The sequence below is a fragment of the Cherax quadricarinatus genome, chromosome 7 (assembly GCF_038502225.1).
Source record: "Cherax quadricarinatus isolate ZL_2023a chromosome 7, ASM3850222v1, whole genome shotgun sequence".
Taxonomy (NCBI): domain Eukaryota; kingdom Metazoa; phylum Arthropoda; class Malacostraca; order Decapoda; family Parastacidae; genus Cherax; species Cherax quadricarinatus.
The window spans coordinates 60,014,347-60,032,902 of NC_091298.1; the positions used below are offsets into that span (position 1 = coordinate 60,014,347).

Consider the following 18,556-nt stretch of genomic DNA (forward strand, 5'->3'; position numbering starts at 1 on the left):
CGTCAGCATGGTCATCAAGTCAAGATGGTCATCAACAGTCAAGATGGTCATCAACAGTCGTCAACATGGTCATCAACAGTCAAGATGGTCATCAACAGTCGTCAACCTGGTCATCAACAGTCGTCAAGATGGTCATCAACAGTCGTCAGCATGGTCATCAAGTCAAGATGGTCATCACCAGTCAAGATGGTCATCAACAGTCAAGATGGTCATCACCAGTCAAGATGGTCATCAACAGTCAACATGGTCATCACCAGTCAACATGGTCATCAACAGTCAACGTGGTCATCACCAGTCGTCAAGATGGTCATCAACAGTCGTCAACATGGTCATCAAGTCAAGATGGTCATCAAGAGTCAAGATGGTCATCAACAGTCAACATGGTCATCAACAGTCGTCAACATGGTCATCAACAGTCGTCAGCATGGTCATCAAGTCAAGATGGTCATCAACAGTCAAGATGGTCATCAACAGTCGTCAACATGGTCATCAACAGTCGTCAAGATGGTCATCAACAGTCGTCAACATGTTCATCAACAGTCAAGCTGGTCATCAACAGTCAAGATGGTCATCAACAGTTGTCAACATGTTCATCAACAGTCAAGCTGGTCATCAACAGTCAAGCTGGTCATCAACAGTCCTCAACATGTTCATCAATAGTCAAGCTGGTCATCAACAGTCGTCAAGATGGTCATCAACAGTCGTCAAGATGGTCATCAACAGTCGTCAAGATGGTCATCAACAGTCAACATGGTCATCAACAGTCGTCAGGATGGTCATCAACAGTCGTCAACATGGTCATCAACAGTCAAGATGGTCATCAACAGTCAACATGGTCATCAACAGTCAACATGGTCATCAACAGTCAAGATGGTCATCACCAGTCAAGATGGTCATCAACAGTCAACATGGTCATCAACAGTCAACATGGTCATCAACAGTCAACATGGTCATCAACAGTCAACATGGTCATCAACAGTCAACATGGTCATCAACAGTCAAGATGGTCATCAACAGTCAAGATGGTCATCAAGATGGTCATCAACGCAGTCATCAACGCAGTCATCAACATGGTCATCAACGCAGTCATCAACATGGTCATCAACGCAGTCATCAAGATGGTCATCAACGCAGTCATCAACATGGTCATCAACGCAGTCATCAAGATGGTCATCAACGCAGTCATCAACATGGTCATCAACGCAGTCATCAACATGGTCATCAACGCAGTCATCAAGATGGTCATCAACGCAGTCATCAAGATGGTCATCAACGCAGTCATCAACATGGTCATCAACGCAGTCATCAAGATGGTCATCAACGCAGTCATCAACATGGTCATCAACGCAGTCATCAAGATGGTCATCAACGCAGTCATCAACATGGTCATCAACGCAGTCATCAAGATGGTCATCAACGCAGTCATCAAGATGGTCATCAACGCAGTCATCAACATGGTCATCAACGCAGTCATCAAGATGGTCATCAACGCAGTCATCAACATGGTCATCAACGCAGTCATCAAGATGGTCATCAACGCAGTCATCAACATGGTCATTAACGCAGTCATCAACATGGTCATCAACGCAGTCATCAAGATGGTCATCAACGCAGTCATCAAGATGGTCATCAACGCAGTCATCAACATGGTCATCAACGCAGTCATCAACATGGTCATCAACGCAGTCATCAAGATGGTCATCAACGCAGTCATCAACGCAGTCATCAACATGGTCATCAACGCAGTCATCAACATGGTCATCAACGCAGTCATCAACATGGTCATCAACGCAGTCATCAAGATGGTCATCAACGCAGTCATCAAGATGGTCATCAACGCAGTCATCAACGCAGTCATCAAGATGGTCATCAACGCAGTCATCAACGCAGTCATCAAGATGGTCATCAACGCAGTCATCAAGATGGTCATCAACGCAGTCATCAACGCAGTCATCAACATAAGTCGTCTAACACAGGCTTCCTTCAGATTACTTCCGGTGAGTTTTCTTTGTATGGTTGTCTCTCGGCTTGTTTTCTTGAAGGAAGGAAGGAAAGTATGAAGGAAGGAAGGAAAGTATGAAGGAAGGAAGGAAAGTATGAAGGAAGGAAGGAAAGTATGAAGGAAGGAAGGAAAGTATGAAGGAAGGAAGGAAAGTATGAAGGAAGGAAGGAAAGTATGAAGGTAGGAAGGAAAGTATGAAGGTAGGAAGGAAAGTATGAAGGTAGGAAGGAAAGTATGAAGGTAGGAAGGAATTACTGACTGAAGGAAGGAGCTACTGAATGAAGGAACTAAGGAAAGCACTAAGGAATGAATGAACGAATGAACTAGTGAAATAAGGAATGACTGACTAAAGGAAGGTAATGAATGAAGGAGGATGAAATTCTTCCTGTTCCATACTGTCTACTACTAATTACTTAATATTATTATTATTATTATTATTATTATTATTATTATTATTATTATTATTATTATTATTATTATTATTATTGTTATTAGTAGTAGTAGTATATTATTATTAAATATTGTTAGTATAATTATAATTATGGGAAGCCACAAAACCGTCGGGTTCATGTAACGAATCGGGAATACGAGGCACTCTAGTTTGATCCAAGGAGAAGTAGGCGTCACAAATTCCTTGGATCAAGAGCCCCTCTTGAAAGAAACAAATTTTAATCTATGTATGCTGTAAAATTTTTGCATCGCTTCGATTTTGAATATTTTTTTTTTATAAGATTGTGTAATTACAAAAAAAAAAAAAATCTTACCTGAGTAATATGGTAGAAGGGGCAGCAGAATGCGTCAGTTTTCCTGTTTATGGTGATTTTAATTTTTTTATCACGTGGTAAGAGTGGAGAGAGAGGGACAAGCAACGTCCTCTCCGTTCGGCGTTATAATCAACACTGACTACTTCATCCCCACCCACACCAGCAACTCTCACTCGCTGTTGGTGCCACCACCCACTCCCCCCATGGGTGCCAACTGCTCTGTTTTCTCCACCACCTGGTCACACACACACACACACACACACACACACACACACACACACACACACACACACACACACACACACACACACACACACACACACACACATACACACACACACACACACACTAAGTAGCGACCAGTGAAGAGGCGGGGCCAGGAGCTTGGACTCGACCCCTGCAACCTCAACTAGGTGAGTACAACTAGGTGAGTACACACACACACACACACACACACACACACACACACACAGGAGGAGAGTGGTGGAGCACCTGGAACGGAACAGGAGTATAAATGCCAACCAGCACGGATTCACGGAAGGCAAATCCTGTGTCACAAACCTTCTGGAGTTTTATGATAAAATAACAGAAGTAAGACAAGAGAGAGAGGGGTGGGTTGATTGCATCTTCTTGGACTGCAAGAAGGCCTTTGACACAGTTCCTCACAAGAGATTAGTGCAGAAGCTAGAGCATCAGGCGCATATAACAGGAAGGGCACTGCAATGGATCAGAGAATACCTGACAGGGAGGCAACAACGAGTCATGGTACGTAATGATGTATCACAGTGGGCACCTGTGACGAGCGGGGTCCCACAGGGGTCGGTCCTAGGACCAGTGCTATTTTTGGTATATGTGAACGACATGACGGAAGGGTTAGACTCAGAAGTGTCCCTGTTTGCAGATGATGTGAAGTTAATGAGGAGAATTAAATCTGATGAGGACCAGGCAGGACTTCAAAGAGACCTGGACAGACTGGACACCTGGTCCAGCAAATGGCTTCTCGAATTTAATCCTGCCAAATGCAAAGTCATGAAGATAGGGAAAGGGCACAGAAGACCACAGACAGAGTATAGGCTAGGTGGCCAAAGACTGCAAACCTCACTCAAGGAGAAAGATCTTGGGGTGAGTATAACACCGAGCATGTCTCCGGAAGCACACATCAATCAGATAACTGCTGCAGCATATGGGCGCCTGGCAAACCTGAGAACAGCATTCCGATACCTTAGTAAGGAATCATTCAAGACACTGTACACCGTGTATGTCAGGCCCATACTGGAGTATGCAGCACCTGTTTGGAACCCGCACTTGATAAAGCACGTCAAGAAACTAGAGAAAGTACAAAGGTTTGCAACAAGGTTAGTTCCAGAGCTAAGGGGAATGTCCTATGAAGAAAGATTAAGGGAAATCGGCCTGACGACACTGGAGGACAGGAGGGTCAGGGGAGACATGATAACGACATATAAAATACTGCGTGGAATAGACAAGGTGGACAAGGACAGGATGTTCCAGGGAGGGGACACAGAAACAAGAGGCCACAGTTGGAAGTTGAAGACACAAATGAGTCAGAGAGATAGTAGGAAGTATTTCTTCAGTCATAGAGTTGTAAGGCAGTGGAATAGCCTAGAAAATGACGTAGTGGAGGCAGGAACCATACACAGTTTTAAGACGAGGTTTGATAAAGCTCATGGAGCGGGGAGAGAGAGGGCCTAGTAGCAACCGGTGAAGAGGCGGGGCCAGGAGCTAGGACTCGACCCCTGCAACCACAAATAGGTGAGTACAAATAGGTGAGTACACACACACACACACAAGCCTGGTCCAGCAACTGGCTCCTTGAATTTAACCCCGCCAAATGCAATGTCATGAAGATCGGGGAAGGGCAAAGAAGACCGTGGACAGAGTATAGTCAAGGGGGCCAAAGACTGCAAACCTCACTCAAGGAAAAAGATCTTGGGGTGAGTATAATACCGAGCACATCTCCTGAGGCGCACATAAATCAGATAACTGCTGCAGCAAATGGGCGTCTGACAAAGCTAAGGATAGCGTTCCGATACCTCAGTAAGCAATCGTTCAAGACTCTGTACACCACATACGTCAGGCCCATACTGGAGTATGCAGCACCAGTTTGGAATCCACACCTGGTCAAGCACGTCAAGAAACTAGAGAAAGTGCTAAGGTTTGCAACGAGACTAGTCCCATAGCTAAGGGGATTGTCCTACGAATAAAGGTTAAGGGAAATCGGCCTGACGACACTGGAGGACAGGAGGGTCAGGGGAGACATGATAACGACATATAAAATACTGCAAGGAACTGACAAGGTGGACAAAGACAGGATGTTCCAGAGATGGAACACAGAAACAAAGGGTCGCAATTGGAAGTTGAAGACTCCTATGAGTCAAGGGGACGTTAGGAAGTATTTCTTTAGTCAAAGAGTTGTGAGGAAGTGGAACAGCCTAGAAAGTGATGTAGTGGAGGCAGGAACCATATATAGTTTTAAGACGAGGTTTGATAAAGCTCATGGAACAGGGAGAGAGAGGACCCAGTAGCAATCAGTGAAGAAGAGGGGCCAGGAGCTATGAATCGACCCCTGCAACCACAAATAGGTGAGTACATGTAGTGGAGGCAGGAACCATGGTTTTAAGATTTTAAGATGAGGTATGATAAAGCTCATGGAGCAGTAGCGATCAGTGAAGAGGCGGGGCCAGGAGCTATGAATCGACCCCTGCAACCACAATTAGGTGAGTACATACCTATTGGGGAGTGATGTAGCGGAGGCAGGATCCAAACATAGCTTTAAGAAGAGGTATGATAAAGATCATGGAGCACGGAGAGAGTGGACCTAGTAGCGACCAGTGAAGAGGCGGGGCCAGGAGCTAAGAACCGACCCCTGAAACCGCAAATAGGTGAGTACAGTCCCATCTTGGAACATACAGTGTCAGGGGCCCAAGACTGGTCAACTGCCTCCCAGCATAAGGGAAATTACCAATAGACTCCTGGCTGTCTTCAAGAGGGAACTGGATAGACACCTAGTCAGTTCCCGGCCAGCCGGGCTGTGGCTTATACGTAAGTTTGCGTGCGGCCAGCAGTAACAGCCTGGTTGATCAGGCCTTGATCCACCCCCGAGGTCTAGTCATGGACCAGGCCTCGGGGGCGTTGACCCCTGGAACTCCAATTATGCAACCAACATCTAATAAAGCATAAAGTGCAAGGGTTTGCAACGAAACTAGTCCCAAGGCTGAGGGGGTTATGAGTTACAAGAAGCTCGAGGAGCTAAGCCTAACGATATTAGAAGACAGAAGGGCCAGAGATATGATCACGACGTACAAAATACCGATAGGAAGTGAGAGGGTAGACAAGGAGATTCTGTCCTAAAGGCAGGACTTGGGTATAGCTGTAAGTTAAAAGGCACAGATGAGTCACTGGGATGTTAGGAAATACTTCTTTAGCCTTAGTGTGGTCAGGAAGTGGTGGGACGTAGACAGCAAAGTAATGGAGAAGATAATTAGGAGAATGTCTTCATAAACCACTGGAGAGAAGTGGTTTCGCAGACCTTAACCAGTGCGGGTTTGGAAAGGGCAAATCTAGTCTCACAAACCTATTGGAGTTCCATGATGAACCAATGTGAAACAAGGAAGAGAAAGTTGGTTGAGATACATATTACTGTACATGAATGGTGAATAATAATAATAATAATAATAATAATAATAATAATAATAATAATAATAATAATAATAATTACCCGCACATGTACAACGTACACAGGCCTAGATGGCGTCAGTGACATTACTATATAGAAAGACCCTTGTTATGCTGGGCATTTCGGGAAAATTATGTCTGTTTTGTCCCCAGGATGCAACCCACACCAGTCAGCTAACACCAGGTACCTATGCTTGGTGAACATGGACAGTAGGTGTCGTGAGGAAACACGCTCTAATGTTTCCACCCGTGAAGAAGATCGAACCTGGGTCCTCAGTGTGTGAGACGAATGCGCTAGCTCATGTGACACATTTGTAACACCTGGGAAGACTGAAGAACTATATAGAAAAGACGAGGTAATCAGTCCCTCAGCCTTGGTGCTCATAACCAAATCCAAGGCTGAGGGACTGATTACCTCATCTTCTGTGTACAGTTCTACAGTCTTCCCATTATATCCTTGAATTTGTATTGATAAAGCCACTGAATAGCGAAACGTCTACAAATAAAAATACCCAGATGTTGCACGAGTGTCTAATTCTACATATGACTGGACTGCTGTAAGGCATTGGATAGTGAACCTCGTGAAAACCTGGGGCAAAGCCTGAGGTGCGCAAGAAAAACGGAATGTACGGAATTAAAAGGCACAATACCGTGACTGGAACAATACACTAATAACCAGCGCATAAGAGAATGGAACTTATGATGACGTCTTAGTCTGACTTGGGCCATTAACTAGTTAATGATCCAAGTCGGACCGAAACGTCGTTATAACTTTCATTCTCCTATGTGCGGGTTATTTGTGTAACGGAATGTAATCCAGTGGATGAAAGAGAGTAACTAAAGGGAAGAATATTAAAGTGCAGGAAGAGATGTTAGATTGAGAAAACGGAACGTTTCTGTAAAGATCGATATTAGGACCAGTACTGTTTCTGGTATATGAGAATGACGTACCAGATGGATTGAGTCGGATGTATTCCTGTTTCCTGATTATGTAAAGCTAATGATGAGGAAAAAAACAGATTGGGGATTAGAAAAGCCCACAAAATGATCTGAAATAACTGCTGGATTGATCCAGTAAGTGGCTACTTGAATTCAACCTCAGTAAACGGAAGACCAGAAACGAAATATAAACTCGGGGACAAAGGCTGAAGACATCACTGAAAGAAAAAGACCCAGGGATGAGCATAGTGCCGAACATATTATCCGAGGCTCACATCAGCCCGCTATTCTCTGCATCCAATGCTAGTTTGGGAAATATAATAGCAGCTTTTAGGAATCCCAACGAACAGTCATTCAAGGCTCTATACACAGCATATGTGAGTCCCATCTTGGAGTAACAACACCAGCATGAAACCCATACCTGATGAAGCATGTTAGGAAGCTAGAGAAAGTGAAGAGGAGAGGAGAGTTAAGGAATCAGAACTTCAAATATTCAACATTGATATTTAACGGCATTATGAACATATACTTTATATAAGTTCTCTTGCGTGCATTGAGGCAATGACGGGGGATATCTACCTACCTGGAGGGTGTTCTGGGGGTCAACGCCCCTGCGGTCCAGTCTTTGACCAGGCCAACTGGTGGATCAGGGCCTGATCAACTAGACTGTTACTGCTGGCAGAATGTAATCCAGCATATGAACTACAACCCGGCTGGTCGGGTACTGACTTTAGGTATCTGTCCAGTTCCCTCTTGATGGCAACCAAGTGTCTATTGGTATTTTCCCTTATGCCTGGTGGGAGGCTTTTGAACAGTCTTGGGCCCCCGACACTTATTGTGATTTCTCTTAAGTGTGCTCGTGGCTTCTCTGTTTTGCATAGAGGAATGTTGCACCGTCTGCCTAGTTTTTTGTTTTCTTAAGAAGTGACTTCCATGTGAAGCAGCTAAAACAAATCTAGTTATTATTATTATTATTATTATTATTATTATTATTATTATTATTATTATTATAGTCAAGGTGAGTCGCAAAATTCGTGAGGTTCATACAGTGGTCGAAATGAGAGAGGTGGTAGTAAACGGGTTTGATCCGAGGAAAGGCAGTATAGTTCCAAGTTTCTCGGATTAATAGTTCTTGGGCAGCAAATAGGCCTCCTTCCCCTTCCCCTCTAGCTGTAGACAGGTATGGAAGTATTTAGAGAGATTACCCCTGGATGACCAGTGGTCAGACTCCACCACAGACGCCTTGTTTGTAAAAACATCCAGTGAAAGTGTTGCCGAATCATCGGAAAGTTGGCATGGACGTGAGTTGTGGGCGTTGCCACAGACGTGGATTTGGGCGTGGGTGTAGCCGCAGACGTGGGTTTGGGTGTGGGTGTAGCCACAGACGTGGGTTTGGGTGTGTTTATGGGTAAGGCAGGTCGTAGTCAACGTGCATGGGTGACTGAGTCAACAGTAAAATAACAGTTTAGAGGGACTCATATAATAGAAACTAATTTTAAGTTCTAAAGGGGTTAACCGGCAGCCAGCGGGTATAACACGACCCTCGTGCAGTCGAAAGACAATTTTAGCTAATATTTTTATTATGTACCCCATACCCATCCTGTGGGCGGTAGTCAAAAGATTACAGAGGTACATAATGGGTCCAGGGACTGGGCTCCAAAGTTTTGATAGCTGAGCAAGTTATAAAGGTAATGAACTCCAGGTAGATCTGGTCGAAAGACATCAAACCCAATCCAGTGACGGGTCATCATATGACTAAAACCAGCGTCAGCAAAACTTTGACCCGTTTCAGACTAACTAACCTAGCCTAGAGAGAACCATGGGAATGTAAATGATACCCGACTTATACAAGCTCCCAATACTTTTTCTGAAGCCAGTGACAATTCAATGTTTGGAAAAGACCCATATATTCCTGACGAATATACTAACAATAACAAGAGAGAATGCAAATTTCGAAAGGAGAATTGTTGTTGTAACGGGGACACAAAAGGCCGTGAGGTAACGCTGACTAGCAAATAGAAAGATGGAAAGAGAAAGGGAAATGAAAACAGATTCTTACGGTGACTGCATGAAAATTATGACGAAGAGTGACTTCGCAAGATCCAGAAAATAGCCGGTAAAAAGAAGTACCAAACTGGGAGGTGTTGACCACTGGTAAGCTGACTCAAAACACTTACAAACCTTATGATTTCAACGGATATCCCAGCCTTTAGTGATAGACTAAAAACACTGATTACAGATAAACAAATGAATAAGCATCACCTACTACTAGCAGGAGACTTCAGCATCAACCTTGGCCTAACAAATGACCGTGTAAGTGACTTCATTAACAATATGAACAATACCAATTACTTCAGGGTTGTCAGCAAGGAACTTTTCAGGATTCTGTACATGACATATGTTAGGCTTGTCTTGAAGTAGCAACCTCCTCGAGCCCCACCTTCTCATTTAAGTAACAAAAGCTTGATAAAGTTCAGCTGGTCATAGAGATCAAGTTGAGCCACTTAATAGTTGTTCAGAATGTATTGAAACGTCGTCAAAACTATCCCTCCAATTATGTGTTAGTTTTGAAGAAGCTTAGAAAGCATAAGATAAGATTTCGTTCGGATTTTTAACCCCGGAGGGTTAGCCACCCAGGCAAGTCAGTGCGTCATAGAGGACTGTCTAACTTATTTCCATTGGGGTCCTTAATCTTGTCCCCCCAGGATGCGACCCACACCAGTCGACTAACACCCAGGTACCTATTTGCTGCTAGGTGAACAGGACAACAGGTGTAAGGAAATGTGTCGAAATGTTTCCACCAGCCGGGAATCGAACCTGGGCCCTCCGTGTGTGAAGCGGGAGCTTTAGCCACCGGGCCACCATAACCTCACAGCCTATCGAAAATAAGATGATAAGAATTATCCTGGACGTGGGTACAAACACAAGGATGCTAAAATGGACTACAAAAAAAAATATATAACTGCTGAAAATGTCATATATAGTAGAGTGAAACATGAAACTATATCACGTGCATTGTTTACAAATACTGTTCATATTCTCTTGCCCTAAATTTTCAAAGGCTTATGAACCTAAATTAGCATGTAAGGACGATGTAATCAGTCCAACACCCTTGAAGATGTAGTTTTGAGGTGGTCAGTCCCTCAGCCTGGTAAAGAGTTTAGTTCCATTGTCTGGAACAATGTGAAGCTGTTGTTAAGGTTAATTGCGCCTCACCTTTGACAGTATACGAGTCTCCATGCTATTGTTCCAGCTTCACATTATTCAAGACTGTGGAGCAAAACTCTCCTCCAGGCTGAGGGACTGACCACCTCAAAACTAAACCATTTTACCATAACTATTTCCTGTTTAAAAATTTAAAGATGTTCACCGTCATTCAAAATAAATATAGTGTATACATAATAAAGCCAGTTTGTGGGGAAACATCGTATCATTAAAGATTCCTTTGCACTCCTAGCCTTGCCAATTATCTAGGCTGCAGATTCCCTAAACAATTACTTAACATCTCCAAAAGCCTTTATTTTCTACATTCTTCTCTCCACCAGGTATATAAACATGTATACTCTTGATCCTCTTCCCACATCCACTGTCATTCTCAGCCACACAGTTGTTGAAGTTAAACATACCCAGTGTTTTATTTCCATAACTGGTCCCTCAGCATTACCATTACCCCCTTGTGTCTCCAGCTCTCTCAAATACACCTGACCATTACTGTAAGTCTTACCCATTCAAACTCTCCCACTTCTCTTGCCTTTGTGTCAGTGTCAACTCTCCTTTGGCTGGATGCCAAGGGAGAGTTAACGTCTATAACAGTAACAATCACTTCTTTCAGGTGTGTGTGTAAATAACACACACACACACACACACTAAACAAGTGACATGTGTAGTGTGTGTGTGTGTGTATTACTTACTCCAGGAATTTCCATAGCTTTCTTGGACACAGTGCTCATGGGAGGAGAGTGTGTTGATGACTGCTATCTTCCAACCTATTACTTAACCTTCCAACCTGTTACTTTTAGACCTCTGGAAAAGATCCCATTTGGTAAGGTAAAGGCCTCCAGCTTATTCCTCAAGCTCTTCTGTAATTGAGTGTACTCAAGTCATCCCTGTGTGTGTGGCTCTCAAGCAAAAATGGTTTGCACTTTCCGTTAGCACATGTTGACAAACAACTTTTACCACCATGACATCAGTCAACACAGCAGCATTTAAAAATGCAGATTAATTTAGCGTGAATTTGGTTCGTCATGTTTTGATTTTTTCCCCTTGCGTTATATATATTTCTACTCCACCAGACAGGTTCCATAAAGTTACATTCACTGATGACTCTCTGACTCTCCTGGTAAAGTGTTCCGGGGTTTTACATTTTCTTCCCTCTTGTTTTTTTTCAAGAGGAATCTTAGAGAATAATTGAAACTCGATCTGCTCGCCATCTGTCAGTACAGACTTAATACTCAGCTTATCTCTGAGCTTATAGGCTGGATCCTCCTCCCTAGGGGGTCATATGAGCTTCACCGTAGTCACATAAGCTTCACCGTAGTCACATAAGCTTCACCGTGAAGTCACAAAAGCTTCACCGTGAAGTCACATAAGCTTCACCGTGAAGTCACATAAGCTTCACCGTGAAGTCACATAAGCTTCACCGTGAAGTCACATAAGCTTCACCGTGAAGTCACACAAGCTTCACCGTGAAGTCACATAAGCTTCACCGTGAAGTCACATAAGCTTTACCGTGAAGTCACATAAGCTTCACCGTAGTCACATAAGCTTCACCGTGGAGTCACATAAGCTTCACCGTGGAGTCACATAAGCTTCACCGTAGTCACATAAGCTTCACCGTAGTCACATAAGCTTCACCGTAGTCACATAAGCTTCACCATAGTTACATAAGCTTCACCGTGGAGTCACATAAGCTTCACCGTAGAGTCACATAAGCTTCACCGTGGAGTCACATAAGCTTCACCGTAGTCACATAAGCTTCACCGTAGTTACATAAGCTTCACCGTGGAGTCACATAAGCTTCACCGTAGTCACACAAGCTTCACCGTGAAGTCACATAAGCTTCACCGTGAAGTCACATAAGCTTCACCGTAGAGTCACATAAGCTTCACCGTAGTCAAGCTTCACCGTGGAGTCAAATAAGCTTCACCGTAGCCACATAAGCTTCACCGTGAAGTCACATAAGCTTCACCGTAGTCACATAAGCTTCACCGTAGTCACATAAGCTTCACCGTGGAGTCACATAAGCTTCACCGTGAAGTCACATAAGCTTCACCGTAGAGCCACATAAGCTTCACCGTAGAGTCACATAAGCTTCACCGTGAAGTCACATAAGCTTCACCGTGGAGTCACATAAGCTTCACCGTGGAGTCACATAAGCTTCACCGTGGAGTCACATAAGCTTCACCGTGAAGTCACATAAACTTCACCGTAGTCACATAAGCTTCACCGTAGAGTCACATAAGCTTCACCGTAGAGTCACATAAGCTTCACCGTGGAGTCACAAGCTTCATCGTAGTCACAAGCTTCACCGTGAAGTCACATAAGCTTCACCGTAGTCACATAAGCTTCACCGTGAAGTCACATAAGCTTCACCGTAGAGTCACATAAGCTTCACCGTAGTCACATAAGCTTCACCGTGAAGTCACATAAGCTTCACCGTAGTCACATGAGCTTTACCGTGAAGTCACATAAGTTTCACCGTAGTCACATAAGCTTCACCGTGAAGTCACATAAGCTTCACCATAGAGTCACATAAGATTCACCGTGGAGTCACATAAGCTTCACCGTGAAGTCACATAAGCTTCACCGTAGAGTCACATAAGCTTCACCGTAGTCACATAAGATTCACCGTGAAGTCACAAGCTTCACCGTAGTCACATAAGCTTCACCGTGAAGTCATATAAGCTTCACCGTAGAGTCACATAAGCTTCACCGTAGTCACATAAGCTTCACCGTGAAGTCACATAAGCTTCACCGTAGTCACATGAGCTTTACCGTGAAGTCACATAAGCTTCACCGTAGTCACATAAGCTTCACCGTGAAGTCACATAAGCTTCACCGTAGAGTCACATAAGCTTCACCGTGAAGTCACATAAGCTTCACCGTAGAGTCACATAAGCTTCACCGTAGTCTCATAAGATTCACCGTGAAGTCACATAAGCTTCACCGTAGTCACATAAGCTTCACCGTAGTCACATAAGCTTCACCGTAGTCACATAAGCTTCACCGTAGTCACATAAGCTTCACCGTAGTCACATAAGATTCACCGTGAAGTCACATAAGTTTCACCGTGAAGTCACATAAGCTTCACCGTAGAGTCACATAAGCTTCACCGTGGAGTCACATAAGCTTCACCGTAGTCACATAAGATTCACCGTGAAGTCACATAAGTTTCACCGTAGTCACATAAGCTTCACCGTAGTCACATAAGCTTCACCGTGAAGTCATATAAGCTTCACCGTAGAGTCACATAAGCTTCACCGTAGTCACATAAGCTTCACCGTGAAGTCACATAAGCTTCACCGTAGTCACATGAGCTTTACCGTGAAGTCACATAAGCTTCACCGTAGTCACATAAGCTTCACCGTGAAGTCACATAAGCTTCACCGTAGAGTCACATAAGCTTCACCGTGAAGTCACATAAGCTTCACCGTAGAGTCACATAAGCTTCACCGTAGTCTCATAAGATTCACCGTGAAGTCACATAAGCTTCACCGTAGTCACATAAGCTTCACCGTAGTCACATAAGCTTCACCGTAGTCACATAAGCTTCACCGTAGTCACATAAGCTTCACCGTAGTCACATAAGATTCACCGTGAAGTCACATAAGTTTCACCGTGAAGTCACATAAGCTTCACCGTAGAGTCACATAAGCTTCACCGTGGAGTCACATAAGCTTCACCGTAGTCACATAAGATTCACCGTGAAGTCACATAAGTTTCACCGTAGTCACATAAGCTTCACCGTAGTCACATAAGCTTCACCGTGGAGTGTAAACACAGTCATGCTACACACAAAGTTAAACTCTTCAATTGTACCTCCGTGTGTTACAACCTTTTAACTTTCACTGTTTTTAATACATCAACACAAACAGGATTTTATATATATATATATATATATATATATATATATATATATATATATATATATATATATATATATATATATATATATATATATATATATATATATATATTGACCATCATACAAAAACAGTATTTATTATTTTATTATTATTAAAGATTCGCCTGTATTTTCCCGGCCCGGGACTTTTCCAAGTGGTGGCCCGGCCTTGGCTCCCTCTTTAGGGAGTGTCTGAGACCTAAGTCTCCCATGGGAGGAGGCACAAGTACCTCCTCATCTTTGGGACCAACTGTCCCCAGGCCTAGCCACAAGCTAGGCCTCTCTGGTCTGCCATCCCCGCCCCAAGGGGGCTAATGGGAATGACAGTCTTATGAGCTAAAGGCTCGGGCTCAGGCACCTACCCTACCCTAGAAGGGCTGGGCATGGTGTCGATCCCCCCCCCCCCCCAAAAAAAAAAAACAGTATATTTTGAAAACAAGGAAGGAAAATTGTCAAGTGAGAAAATGTAAATACAGACTTGTCTATGTAAATTACAGTGACAGTACTAATTATAGTGATAATATTGATAATACGGATAATGTAAATCATTATTATTTATTTTTTATTTCTCTTGCTTCCTTATCCACATGCCTGCCTAGATACTATCTTCTTTTTTTGTTCGTTTCCTCTCTCCTTCGTGTATCTTTCTCGCTTTCTATCCTCCTCTTCGTCTGGTAATGCTTTCTATTCTTTCCTCCGTTGTCTCCATTCGTACGTTAACTCTCCATCTTTTGTTCCATTTCCCCAATTCTTTGCTTCTCTGCTTCTCCTCCTCCTGTTTACTCAAGTCTTTTATCAGTATTTCCTCTGTTCCTCCATTCATCAGTACTTCTGCTTCCTCACTCCCACACCATCGTTACTGTGTCAATCATTGATGTACTCTTGTTACTGTGTCAACCATTGATGTACTCTTGTTACTGTGTCAACCATTGATGTACTCTTGTTACTGTGTCAACCATTGATGTACTCTTGTTACTGCGTCAACCATTGATGTACTCTTGTTACTGTGTCAACCATTGATGTACTCTTGTTACTGTGTCAACCATTGATGTACTCTTGTTACTGCGTCAACCATTGGTGTACTCTAAACCATACCCCCGGCCGGGATTGAACCCGCGGCCAGAGAGTCTCAAAACTCCAGCCCGTCGCGTTAGCCACTAGACCAGCTAGCCACAATAACATTCATCCAACTAGGTATATTTCTACACCATAGGAAGGTTAGCACAGGCACCACTGTGACCACAAATGCAAGTTTTTGAGACTCTATGACCGCGGGTTCAATCCCGGCCGGGGGTATGGTTTGTTTGCAATCGTGTCATTACGATTTCTTGAGTCATGTTGACGGCAGTGAAGGGACTTGAGCTAGAGTTCGTCACGGCCACGCTAGCTGGAGATTCATCTGTAAAAACTTGCATTTGTGGTCACAGAGGTGCCTGTGCTAACCTTTCTATGATGTAGAAATATACCTAGTTGGATGAATATTATTGTGGCTAGCTGGTCTAGTGGCTAACGCGACGGGCTGGAGTTTTGAGACTCTATGACCGCGGGTTCAATCCCGGCCGAGGGTATGGTTTGTTTGCAATCGTGTCATTACGATTTCTTGAGTCATTGATGTACTCTTGTTACTGTGCCAACCATTGATGTACTCTTGTTACTGTGTCAACCATTGATGTACTCTTGTCAATATCTCAGCCACGGAACGACTCGGGGAGCGTACTCTTGCTCTCCGTATTTCCTCCCATATTTCTGTGTATATTTTTCCAGTGAGTATACACCGAGAGGTGTATATCTCAGCATATATACTGAGAGGTTAATGTTTTAGGCATTAAACTATCCTCAACCATCTTGTAGCCGATAGGCTTCACACCTAACAAGTAATCAATGTTGTTTGGAGCATACAGGGTAATTTATTTAAGATAAAAAGAATACAATAGGCTTTCTCTTGAGTGAATGGCGGCGGGACTAGGAGACTTTCACTTGGGCAAGAGTTGTTTGTGCCCATGAGAGAAAGTCTGTTCATGACTTTCATTGGGTGGACAGTGGGTGGAGGGTAGGGGATGGTGGCGGCCCTTGTGCCCCGAGTTGAGGGTGGGCAGCTGTTGTGCCCCGGGTTGAGGGTGGGCAGCTGTTGTGCCCCGGGTTGAGGGTGGGCAGCTGTTGTGCCCCGGGTTGAGGGTGGGCAGCTGTTGTGCCCCGAGTTGAGGGTGGGCAGCTGTTGTGCCCCGAGTTCAGGGTGGGCAGCTGTTGTGCCCCGGGTTGAGGGTGGGCAGCTGTTGTGCCCCGAGTTGAGGGTGGGCAGCTGTTGTGCCCCGGGTTGAGAGTGGGCAGCTGTTGTGCCCCGGGTTGAGGATGAATAGCTGTTGAGCATGAGATAGGAGAGGGCAGCTGTTGTGCCCAAGATGGGAGAGGGCAGCTGTTGTACCCTGGTTGAGGGAGGGCAGCTGTCCTAGCAATCAGTAAGTAATGATACCTGTGGGATGCTTCAGGTCCTAGACCAGGCTTCCTGGTGGATCAGGGCCTGATCACCCAGGCTGTAACTGCAGTAACAGCCAGTTCCAGGCTGTTACAGCAGTAACAATCAGTTTTCTCTTAAAGACAGTCAGGGGTCTATTGGTAACCCCCTCCCCCGCCCCTTTCGAATGACGGGAGGCAGTTGAATAGTCTTGGGCCCCTGACACTTATTGTGTTGTCCCTTATCGTGCTAGTGGCGCCCTACTTTTCATTGGGGGGATGATGTTGCACTGTCTTTTGCTTTCATAGGGAGTGATTTTCGTGTGCAAATTTGGTACTAATTCCTCTAGGATTTTCCAAGTGTATATAATCTAACAGAGTATACTACAAACTCTGGCCATACAATAGAGCGGAAAAATAATGTAAGGGACTTGGGAGTAGTAATGTCTGAGGATCTCACTTTCCAGGATCACAACAGTGCCACGATCACAAGTGCAAAGAAAATGATAGGATGGGTAATGAGAACGTTCAAAACGAGAGATGCCAAGCCAATGATTACCTGGAGGTTATTCCGGGGATCAACGCCCCCGCGGCCCGGTCCATGACCAGGCCTCCCGATGGATCAGGGCCTGATCAACTAGGCTGTTACTGCTGGCCGCACGCAGTCCAACGTACGAGCCACAGCCCGGCTGATCCGGCACTGACTTTAGGTATCTGTCCAGCTCTCTCTTGAAGGCAGCCAGGGGTTTATTGGCAATTCCCCTAATGCTTGATGGGAGGCTGTTAAACAGTTTTGGGCCCCGGACACTTATGGTGTTTTCCCTTAGTGTACCAATGGCGCCCCTACTTTTTATTGGGGGCATTTTGCATCGCCTGCCCAGTCTTTTACTTTCGTAGGGAGTGATTTCTGTGTGCAGATTTGGGACCATTCCTTCCAAGATTTTCCAAGTGTAGATTATGATATATCTCTCCCTCCTGCGTTCCAACGAGTACAAGTCAAGTGCTTCCAAGCGTTCCCAGTAGTTAAGGTGCTTGACAGAACTTATACGTGCAGTAAAGGATCTCTGTACACTCTCTAGATCTGCGATTTCACCTGCTTTGAATGGAGATGTTAATGTACAGCAGTATTCTAGCCTAGAGAGAACAAGTGATTTGAAAAGGATCATCATGGGCTTGGCATCTCTCATTTTGAAAGTTCTCATTATCCATCCTATCATTTTCTTTGCACGTGCGATCGTAGCACTGTTGTGATCCTTGAAAGTGAGATCCTCAGACATTACTACTTCCAGGTCCCTTACATTATTTTTCCGCTCTATTGTATGGCCGGAGTCAGTAGTATACTCTGTTCTAGTTATTATCTCCTCCAGTTTTCCATAACGGAGTAGTTGGAATTTGTCCTCATTGAACATCATATTGTTTACCGTTGCCCACTGGAAAACTTTGTTTATACCTTCTTGGAGGTTAACCGCGTCCTCAGCAGATGACAGCCTCATGCAGATCCTAGTATCATCCGCAAAGGATGATACGGTGCTGTGGTGTATATCTCTGTTTATGTCTGATATGAGGATAAGGAATAAGATGGTC

The 18,556-nt window shown here is 44.3% G+C and overlaps 2 protein-coding genes across 5 annotated transcripts in view; one reads left to right on the top strand and one right to left on the bottom strand.

Moving 5' to 3' along the window:
* LOC128686899 (uncharacterized) overlaps positions 1 to 2,910 on the bottom strand; it is a 48,752-nt gene extending 45,842 nt beyond the window's left edge. For 2 of the 4 annotated variants that reach the window (XM_053774125.2, XM_053774124.2), the window contains exon 1: positions 2,767 to 2,910. The gene's annotated coding sequence lies outside the window, so the exon portion shown is untranslated. The remainder of the gene's footprint in view (positions 1 to 2,766) is intronic. The other 2 variants (XM_053774123.2, XM_053774122.2) reach the window with 2 other exon arrangements.
* LOC128686900 (zinc finger and BTB domain-containing protein 14) overlaps positions 1 to 18,556 on the top strand; it is a 407,181-nt gene that overhangs the window by 74,434 nt on the left and 314,191 nt on the right. The window lies entirely within an intron of this gene.